The 10,675-nt window shown below is 46.3% G+C and overlaps 1 protein-coding gene across 4 annotated transcripts in view; it reads left to right on the top strand.

The window, feature by feature from the left end:
- The window catches only part of LOC128697449 (uncharacterized), a 28,726-nt gene that overhangs the window by 11,080 nt on the left and 6,971 nt on the right, over positions 1–10,675 (top strand). Inside the window, exon 3 of one of the 4 annotated variants that reach the window (XM_070094126.1) lies at positions 4,779–4,963. The exons of 2 other annotated variants lie outside the window; for them this stretch is intronic. The gene's annotated coding sequence lies outside the window, so the exon portion shown is untranslated. Of the gene's footprint in view, positions 4,036–4,778; positions 4,964–10,675 lie in introns of those variants that run through there. One more of the 4 variants, XM_070094125.1, reaches the window with a different exon arrangement.

Below are 10,675 nucleotides of genomic sequence, written 5' to 3'. Positions count from 1 at the left end.
GTATGTTGTGGGTACATGGCCAGGCATGATACTGTATGTGCCTTGCACGGTCGAAATTCAGCAGGTAAGTATTGTGGATGTGGCTTTCTCCGATCATTGGGGTGTTTTGTTGGATTTAGGGTGGGAGGGATTGCTTAGACGGTATAGGAGTTATTGGAAATTGAATGTACGGTTGTTACAAGGGGAGGAAGGAAGGAAGGAAGGCAGTCGTTTGCGAAATTGTGGGAAGGTGCGCCTAGGGATGGGGAATTGGTTTGTTGGTGGGAAATGGTGGCTAAGACACGCATTAGGGATCATTGTTAGATGTGGGCGGGAGTAATAGGTTGGCGTATGGGCTCGCTGGGTATCTTGAAGGGCAGCTGTGTGCTTGTTATGGGGGCAGAGATGGGTGCTACCCTGTGGTGGAAATTGAGGGATTAACCCGTAAACGGTACAAGCAGATCTATATTCGTATGCGTAGTGCTCCAAAAGTAGATCTACATTTTTTTTTACATATTTTCAAATACGTATAACAAAAAAAAGTAGATCAAAGTTTTTTACACATTTTCAAATGTAAAAAAAAATTATCTACTTTTTTTAAATACTTTCAAATGTTGAAAAAACGTATATACACGTTTGGACCGTTTACGGGTTAAAGGACAGTATCCAGGTTTTGCAAAATGACTGTTTTCATGGCGCGCGAGTGTTGGGAGGTATGGAGAAAGTGCTCTGGGGGGACTGGCCATTGGCTTAGTGTTTTGAGGGGGCAGGGACAGAGGAGAGCGGCCACAGAAATGATGGGGTTGAATGTGCAAGTAGGGATGGAGGGGCATCATGAGGGTCAAGTTCTGGTCACGATGGAGGGTATGGGTGGATACATCGATGCATGGTTCAGGTCGTATATGGCGAGCTTGGGAAATGGGGGGGGGGTCGATGCAGTGTGTGCTCTAGAGGGAGGACGGAGGTGTTAGGGGGTCCTGTTTTGGAGTGTGAGATTTGGCAAGCATTGTTGGGTATGAGCTCAGTTAAAGCACCAGGCATAGGTGGTCTGCCAAGCGATTTCTGTCTCGAATTGGGGGGTATTAAAGGAGTTTTATAGAGAAGCAGCAGGAGTTGGGTGGAGGAGGAGTGTTAGCGTTAGATTGGCAGGCAGCATATGAGCATGTTAAAAGGGATGCGTTGTGGCGGTTCATGAGATGGCAGGGGTTTGGGGAGGAAATCATGTTTTGGGCATGGACCTTGTATAAGGGGGGCATATATGCATGTGCAGGTTAATGGGAGGGTAGGTTGAAAGTTCAGATGGGTCGAGGATTGAGACAGGGTTGTCCGCTATCACAATTATTGTTCGCTTGCTTTCAGGATCCATTTTATAGGGTGGTTCGGTGATGTTTGAGGGAGGGTATGGTGGGTACGGAAAGCAACAGGTGTCCTGGAATTGAGGGGTTACGTAGATGATACAACGGTCCTCGTGGGGGGGGGGGTTGTGGCTGTGTTTGGGGAGGCTACTGGGATGAAAATTAATGTGATGAAGTCGAAGTTCATGAAATTTGGGGATTGGGTACAGGTGGTGGGGGGTGATGTGTGTGGGTGGAGTGTGGTGGATCAGGCTAAGACTTGTGGGGTCGTATATGTGAGGGAGGCTCGTGAAGTTAATTCGGTGAGAGTTGTTGGTGTGTTGAGGAGACTCGGAGGATTGCGGCAGTCACATCTCGCGTTACATCAGAGGGTGACTGTGGCCAACGTACTATTGTATAGTAAGATATGGCATGTGGCAGTCATGTACCCTTGGTGCAATGTGAGGTCAAGAAATTGTTGCGTGAGGTTTTTAGGTTTTTATGGGTTTCAGGGTGTGAATGGTTAAGTGGAGGGGTGGTTACACTACCGCTTGGCCAGGGCGGGCTGGGACTTATACCATTGGAAAGAAGGTTGATGAGTGTGTGCGTGAAAAGAAGTTTTCTGCGGGAGGGAGGGGTGGGGGCGGTGGGATCAGGAGAGTGCATGAGGATATGCAATGGTGGTGGTGGGGCAGGGATTTGCAGGTCTGCGAGGCCATGTTGCGGACTTTGATGATGGCAAGGGACCCAGCTCGCATTAAGTTGGGGATTCTAGAGAGGGTGGGGGGGGGACGAGATGTGGCTGCTGTGGAGGGGGCATACCCAGTGTATGCATGGCACGACATTTGGGTGCGCTTAAAGAATTTATGTATATGACCAGGTGTACGGGAAGTGATGTTTCGGTTTTTACACAGGATTTTGCTATCGGGGGTTGTTTTATTTAATCAGAGTGTCAGGTGTGTGGAGGGGAAGATACGACTTTCCATGTGGTTTATTTTTTGAATGTCTTGGGGTTGTGAGGGAATGGTTCGGTTGAGTAATTCGGTTAGTGGGAGAGGGAGGGTTGCAGGTTTTACGGGCGTTAAGCTTAGATATGGGAGGGGTGGGGGTGCAGGTTAGGAATGCAGTGGCATATCTGGTAACTGATTTTGTGTTTCTACCTTGGGCAATGTGGGATGCGGGTGCGGACGAATGGATAAAGGCGTTGGTAGCAACTTTTTACAGGTCTATGTGCCGTAATAGGGAGGTTTATGGGGGGAGATGGGAGAAAATTTTCGGATGGTTATCGGGCTTTTGGGTTGAGGGATTTATGGAATCTGTAATGTCAGGGGTGGCCAACAGGCTAGTCTTGGGGGGGGGGGGGGTACATGAGTGTGGGTATGCATGTCATGGGGGTTTTGTGTATGGGGATAATTGTATGCGAGTCAGAGCTTTTCTCATCGGTAATGGTGTTACTATATGTTCTTATTTAAGCTCCACCATATGGAAGGGTTGAGTGGAGTAAGGTATACGGGGTTCTAATATAATATGCTTAGATACTGGGTTGATATGCCTCAGGGTAGTAGCTGTAAACCTGAAGGTGTATTGCTGACTTTAAGGACACTGTGTAGAATGGAATGCACAGTGTGACATTAAACAGTGCGCGAGTGTGGAGTAACTCTCTAACGTTATATTGTATGTTCTGTTCAGCAGGTATTCACTGTTGTGTAGTTTCACGTATGAAATTTGAGGTTTCAAACACCGTGCCACATGTTATATGTTTGTGTATGGCTATTTTATATAATTGATTTGTGTTCATTGTATGTTCAGTGGTGTGGGACAGATAGATGCCCACTAGGTATTGATATGGTTTGGGGTGTGTGTGTGTGAAAATTCTTTGTATAAGGGAATTGCCCATTATGTCCATTGTAATAATTGCTTTTGGTTCAGATTGATGTTTTATGGGGTTCACTGTAAATTTAAGTATTGAAATAGCTTTATCAATGTGTGAATTGGACAAATATTTACTATTGTTAAATGCATGGAATTTAAGTGTAAGCAGTTCCTTTTGTATGCACTTTGGATATAAATGCATTTTTTTTATGTATTTATAACAATGAGATGCCCCTCTTGTGGAGGAGGGGCATGTTTTTGTTGATTGGTGAGCATAGCACGGATATGTTGTGCTTTGTTGGCCTTTGTTGCCACTGTTTGTGAAATTCCATATTTTCTTTTTGTAAAAGTATGCTTTGTTTCTGTAAGCTGTGTGTATAATATGTACATATAATGTCAGTGTTGGTGGCTGTTTATGTTAGTAATGCAGATGTTCGGTGGATACGTGCATGTCTACGGTTAATTACTGTGTGTGTACTTGTGCACAATATAAGTGGCAGTTGGAATGCCTTTCCATTAAGAAAGGAGAGTTAGTGTGTGTAGGATACATGGTGTATATACTATGGCATGATGCAAACCATGGTACTAGTTGCCTGTGGGTTGCTTGTTAGGTTAGCTTTTGTGTTATGCATCATGTATTTTCTTCATGACCTGGTGTAGTGTTGGGCAGAGTTAATGTTTATTACTACCAACATTGTGTCTTTTTCCTTGTGTACCTATCCATGTATGTATATGCAGTTTTTAATAAATATATATAAAAATATGTAAACCACACATTGTAACCAATATTTTATAATACTATATGTAAACCCCACATTGTAATCTTTATAGAGAATAAACTTTGATTGAATATCTTTATTATGCACCCCATTCCCACCCTGTGGGCGGTAGTCAAGAGATTATAGAGGTACATAATGGGTCCAGGGACTGGACCCCAAAGTTTTGATAGCTGAACAAGCTACAAAGGTAATGAACCATTTACATGTCACATCTGGACACAATCATGAACATGTTACTTAAGCAGTTAACCATTTAAAACGTCTATATGTATCTGGTCACAATCATGAACAAATTACAAAGGCAATGAGCCATTCACAGGTCTACACATGGTCACAACTGTAATGAGTTATTAGTGAAAATATTAATTGGGTCACGCACACACGAGCACAAACACACGTACACACACACATAAGCCTGACGACACTGGAGGACAGGAGGGTAAGGGGAGACATGATAATGACATACAAAATACTGAGGAATTGACAAGGTGGAAAGAGATAGGATGTTCCAGAGATGGGACAAAAACAGGGTCACAATTGGAAGACGAAGACTGATGAGTCAGAGAGATGTTAGGAAGTTCTTCATTAGTCATAGAGTTGTCAGGAAGTGGAATAGTCTGGCATGTGATGTAGTGGAGGCAGGAAACATACATAGTTTTAAGATGAGGTATGATAAAGCTCATGGAGCAAGGAGAGAGAGGACCTAGTAGTGACCAGTGAAGAGGCGGGGCCAGGAGCTATGTCTGGACTCCTGCAACCACAAATAGGAGAGTACACACAGTGGTAATGCTTTATTAATTTAATTGCATTCCAGAACATAATGATGCAAGGTGTGACAATAGTCCATCTGGCAAAGATGCTTGTAACCCAGCCAGAGCCGGGCAGTAGTGACATCCAGAGTCTGCTTATTTTGTTGGATGCACTATAAACGTGTGGCTCCTCCTGCATGATAGAATGATGATAGATGGACAGGCTGGTGTCAGTCTCCCTCAGTCTTAAGTCAGTAAAATTCTTTTCGTATTATTGTTCTCAAACTGCTAACTGATAAGCCAAGATTGTAACCTACTCTCTTTGAAGGCATATAACTTAGTGAATTGTGAGGGAAAAGTTCAATATAGGAGTATGGAAATTATGAATGTATAATGATGGTTGGTTGTTGGCAGTCAACGTAGTGTCTAGCTCCCGCTATCCCCCTCTTCCTCCCTCTTTTCACCTGGTGGGAGGTGATGTGTGAATCTCCAACCAGTGGAGAAATCACTTGACTAGCTGCTTCCATCAAACCCGTAAGTATGTGTTCCACTCCTGTACTATGTATCTTTTTCTTTGTTTGTCTTAACCTCTTCAAGGGGGGCTCCTTGGCGTGGTGAAGAGGCTCTTGGTCTGAGGAATTAGATCTGTCAGTCTTCTTCCTTAGACCGAACCTAATTACCCCCCAATCTCCCCTCCCCTATCCCATCCTTCCCTTTTTCCTTTCCTCCTCCTCCTCCCCACCCCTCCCTTTTGCCCTTCCTCTTTTTGGCCTTTGGGATTTCTCCCACAGGTGCGCTAGTTCCTAGGTAGGGGAAAGGATACTGGGGTCTATCCCATTCCGTTGAGGTTCTTGGCGGTGGCGTAGTTTGCCGTGGAATCTGGATCGCCTGGGGATGTCCCGACCCCTCTCCGGTATCCCGGGGTAGCTTTGGGTGTCTTTCGGGCGACGGGTGTATCTCTGGAAGCCACCTTTCGGATTCCGGGGGTGGTGGCCGAAGGAGGTATGCTTTGTGGCGGATATCCGGCCGCCCTCTCTTTTGTCCACCGAGGTAGCTCGGCAGATGTGAGGTTGCTATCCCGGATTGTTAGTTTACTAGCGTGATAGGTAGGGTATGGCACGGGTTCCATGCTGCATCTGCGCTACTTGCGGTGCTGAGGTCCTCTTGGGTGCGGAGGGAGATTTCTGGCCCTTTCATTCCTCCTAGGAACTATCCCTCCCCAGTCCCCCCTTTTTTATTCTTTTTTTTATTTTTATTTTCTTTTCTTTCTTTTTTTTTTCTTAAAAACAAAAAGAAAGAAGTAACCTAACCATGGCAGCCCTAGTCCATGAACCTACTACCCCCGGGCCCCTTCTTGATACCGCACCCCGTTCTGACCCCACCTCGTCTTTGGACCACTCTTCAGACACTCCTCATGCCTCTGTACCTATTGCCGGTGCTGTTTCCTCACCCGCTTCAGGTACTGAGGCCTCGACTGACTCCTTTGATTTATCGGACCTTCGCTCTCCTCTGACTATGCTTCCGGCCTCTCCCTCTACGGTGCGGCAATTTTCAAATCGCCGACCCGTTCCACGTCGGACCAACTCTGGTCCCACGCCTAAACGCCAATGACAATTACCTGCTGATGATACTTCTCCACCTTCTCGTTCTTCTCAGAAACGATCGACACGTCCTTCACTACCTTTCCACGCTCAGTTTCAGACTGAACAATGGACTAAATTCTTCACTTTACGACCGACTTCCTCTACTGCCTATCTTTCTGAGCACAGTATTGGCAAGGCACTCCTATGCCATGTTGGTTAAGATATTTCTTTTCATGCTCTTAAGAGCGGTACGCGCATCATTACCGTACAGAATGCTACCCAGGCTAATGAGCTCTCTCATCTTTCCCATATCGATACTGTTCCTGTCACTCTTGAAAAACATCATTCCCTCAATTCTTGTAGTGGTACCGTCATTCTGCCCCATACCATAGTTCAACAAAATTTCCAGACATGTGGCACTGACATTCTTGAACAGCTGGAACTCCAAGATCTCCCAATCTTCAAGGTAGACACTTACGTTCTTCCTGCCCGCGGGCGGAGACGATACCCTAGCAATGTGGCTCGTTTAACTTTTGACAGCCGAGAACTCCCATCCTCAGTTTATATAGCAGGACGTCGGTTACAAGTTCGAAAGGTGATCCCTACACCACAACAGTGTAGAAATTGCTGGCGATTTGGCCATCCAGCGAAATATTGCAGATCTATCGCCGAATGCCCAGTCTGTGGTGGCGATGACCATTCTAATAAGTCTTGCAATCGATCTCCCTCTTGCCTTAACTGTCATGAGGCTCACCCTTCGTACTCTCGCCGTTGTCAAGTCTATTTAAACGAGCGGGAAATCCGTTACCTCAAAGAGACAGAAGGTCTCCCTTATGCCATGGCAGTTTCTCATCTCCGCCTCCAAGGGAGACTCCCACGTGTTTCTTATTCCCGCGTTTCAAAACGTCCCCCCACTTCTGGTATCCCATCTTCTACACCCACCTCTGTGGTTACCTCTCCCATAGTCACTCCTGTATCTAATCCTTTTGCTGTCCTCGGCTCAGACGTCCCTACTTCAACGCCTGTCTGATCTCGCTTCTTTGAGTTTTCTCTCACAAGCCTCAGTATCGACGAGACCTCGTACGACACCTCCTCCCAATCGTCCCTCTACTTCTCAAAAGTCAAAAAAAGGTCCGTTAACACCTCCTACCCATCTTCCACCTCCTCATTTTACCCTCCCTGTCTGTCCCTGGTTCTCCCCCTTTCACTGGCTCAGTTACAAGTGTAGAGGTTCACCCTCCTCCTCGTACTGTACCTTCCTCCCCTGTTCCCTCCCAAGTTTCTTCCTCTTCTGCCACCTCCCAGGTTCCTGCCTGTTCTGTCCCCTGCCACGCTTCTCCAGTTCCCTCCACCCTTTCGCCCCCCCCTACCTTGGTACAGTCCAATACAGTTCCGGTCTTTACTCATCCTCCCCCTACCATTTCCAATATTGTCTCCCATACGACGTCTCTGAATTCAGAAACACTTGAAGCAATCTCTGAATATATTGCAGAGATCAAACCATCAATGGACACTGATCCACCTTCCGCTCTTTCTCTCTCCTCTGCTCCATCTGCGCAACTCCTTTCTTCACAGCGCACCGTTCCTTCGCTGCTTGAACGTTTTCCACTGCCTCCGCATGTGGACTTTTCTAACCCCTCTAGTCCGTAGGAACCCTTACCTGCGGATTTCGAGTATCTTTATCATTGCCAATCATGGCCTATTTACAGTGGAATATACGCGGCCTCAGGGGTAATCGGGGTGAACTTCAGATGTTACTCTCCCAGTTTGCCCCTGTTGGTGTTTGCTTACAGGAACCAAAATTACACTCTGCTGTTATTTCTCCCATCTCAGGCTATAATTTATTGTATTCTTCAGATCCTTTTCCTGATGGGACCTTTAATGAAAGTGCCCTTCTTCTACGCACTGATATTCCGTACCATCAGCTATTTGTTCATACTTCGCTGCATTACATAGCAGCCCGTATCCACTTACATAGGTGGTATACGCTCTGTTCTTTATATCTCTCTCCTTCTCGGGCATTATCTATTCCGGATATTACCTTCCTTGTTTCGTCATTACCGCCACCGATTCTGTTACTTGGTGATTTTAATGCCCACAATTTCCTCGGGGGGGGGGGGGGGTCTCACTGTGATTCCCGTGGAATTCAGTTAGAGGCTTTTCTTGCCACCCACCCCCTCCATGTTTTAAATACAGGTACTCGCACCCATTTTGATCCTCGGACTCGTACTCTCTCTTGCATCGATCTCTCAGTCTGCTCTTCCTCCGCTGCATTAGACTTCACTTGGTCTGTTCTCCCGGACTTACATGACAGTGATCATTTCCCAATCATTCTTACTTCCCCTTCATATTCGCCACCTCTTCGCACCCCACGCTGGCAATTTAATCTGGCAAATTGGAACCTTTACTCACACCTAACTGTTTTTAAAGAGGTTCCTTCTTCGTCCTCCATCGATGAGCTTTTACACCTCTTCTCGTCCTCCGTTCTCACCGCAGCTTCTCATTCTATACCCCAAACTTCGGGCAGGCATTCTCAGAAATGCGTGCCTTGGTGGTCTCCTGCTTGTGCTCATGCAGTACGTTTGAAACGCGCTGCATGGGGCAGGTACCGGTACAATAGAACCACAGAGAGACTCCTTGATTTTAAACAGAAGCGTGCGATCGCTCGCCGTGTCATCCGTGACGCTAAACGCACTTGCTGGCGAGATTGTCTCCACCATCACCTCTGCTTCCTCTATGAGTGCAGTCTGGAAAAAAGTACGAAAACTGAGTGGTAAATATTCTCCTGACCCGGCTCCTGTTCTGCGGGTTGCCGGTGTTGATATAGCAAACCCACTAGATGTTGCCAATGAAATTGGCAATCATCTGGTCTGTATTTCTCAGGGACTCCATCTATGCCCCTCATTTCTTTCCTCAAAGTCTGCCAGAGAGTTAGCACCCTTGGACTTTTCTTCTCTCAGAGAAGAACAGTATAATGTGCATTTTACACTTCAAGAACTGGAGGCAACACTCTCAGCATGTCGATCATCGGCAGCTGGGCCCGACGACATTCATATTCGTATGCTACAACATTTACATCAGTCAGCCCTTGCAGTCCTATTATGCCTTTACAATCTTATTTGGTCACAAGGAGTTCTTCCACAGCTGTGGAAATCCGCCATTGTTCTCCCTTTCCGCAAACCAGGCACTACGGGACATGAAACCTCCCACTATCGTCCCATTGCTCTTACCAGTGCAGTTTGCAAAGTAATGGAACGCCTAGTAAATAGACATTTAGTGTGGTATTTAGAGACACACAACAGTCTCTCCACTCGTCAATGTGGCTTTCGAAGGGACGTTCTACCATAGACCCCTTACTACGCTTGGATACGTATGTTCGTAATGCCTTTGCGAATAACCACTCAGTTATTGCCATATTTTTTGACCTTGAGAAGGCATATGACACAACTTGGAGGTATAATATTTTAGCCCAAGCCCACTCCTTAGGCCTTCGAGGCAATCTACCATCCTTCCTTAAGAACTTTTTAACTGACAGGCATTTCCGTGTTCGGGTTAATAATGTGCTCTCCCCGGACTTTATCCAAGCTGAAGGTGTCCCCCAGGGATGTGTTCTGAGCACAACACTTTTTCTCCTTGCTATTAATGATTTGGCCTCTAGTCTTCCATCAAATATTTGGTCATCACTCTGTTGATGACTTCGCTATTGCCTGTGCAGGCGCTGACTGTCACCTCATTACAGTTTCTCTCCAACATGCAGTCGACCGTGTTTCCAATTGGGCCACCACACGTGGGTTTAAATTTTCCAGCACTAAAACCCACCAAATTACTTTCACTAGACGCTCTGTCATCTCCGATCATCCTTTGTACCTCTATGGCTCCCGTATCCCTGAACGTGATAGTCAAGTTTCTGGGCCTCCTCTTTGATCGTAGGTTATCCTGGAAACCTCACATTACCTCTCTGAAGGCAACTTGTCACAGCCGGCTGAACCTTCTTAAAACCCTTGCTCATCTTTCATGGGGAGCTGATCGTCGAACCCTCCTTCGCCTACATTCCACCCTTATTTTATCGAAACTTGATTATGGTGACCAGATCTATTCAGCGGCATCTCCTGCTACTCTCTCTAGCCTTAACCCCATTCATCACCAAGGATTACGTTTATGCCTTGGTGCTTTTCGCTCTTCCCCTGTCGAGAGCCTCTATGCAGAAGCAAACGTTCCATCCTTATCCGATCGCCGTGATGCCCATTGCCTGTGCTACTATGTACGCTCTCATGATCTCCGCAATCCTTCCATTTATGGAATGATCACTGATATTAGTAGACATTCTTTATTTGTTCGCCGCCCCTGTTTACTCCGTCCCTTCTCTCTTCGCCTTCATT

Source organism: Cherax quadricarinatus, chromosome 44, assembly GCF_038502225.1.
Source record: "Cherax quadricarinatus isolate ZL_2023a chromosome 44, ASM3850222v1, whole genome shotgun sequence".
Taxonomy (NCBI): Eukaryota; Metazoa; Arthropoda; class Malacostraca; order Decapoda; family Parastacidae; genus Cherax; species Cherax quadricarinatus.
The sequence above is the reverse complement of the archived record's forward strand: the minus strand, read 5'-3'. Positions and strand labels throughout refer to the sequence as shown.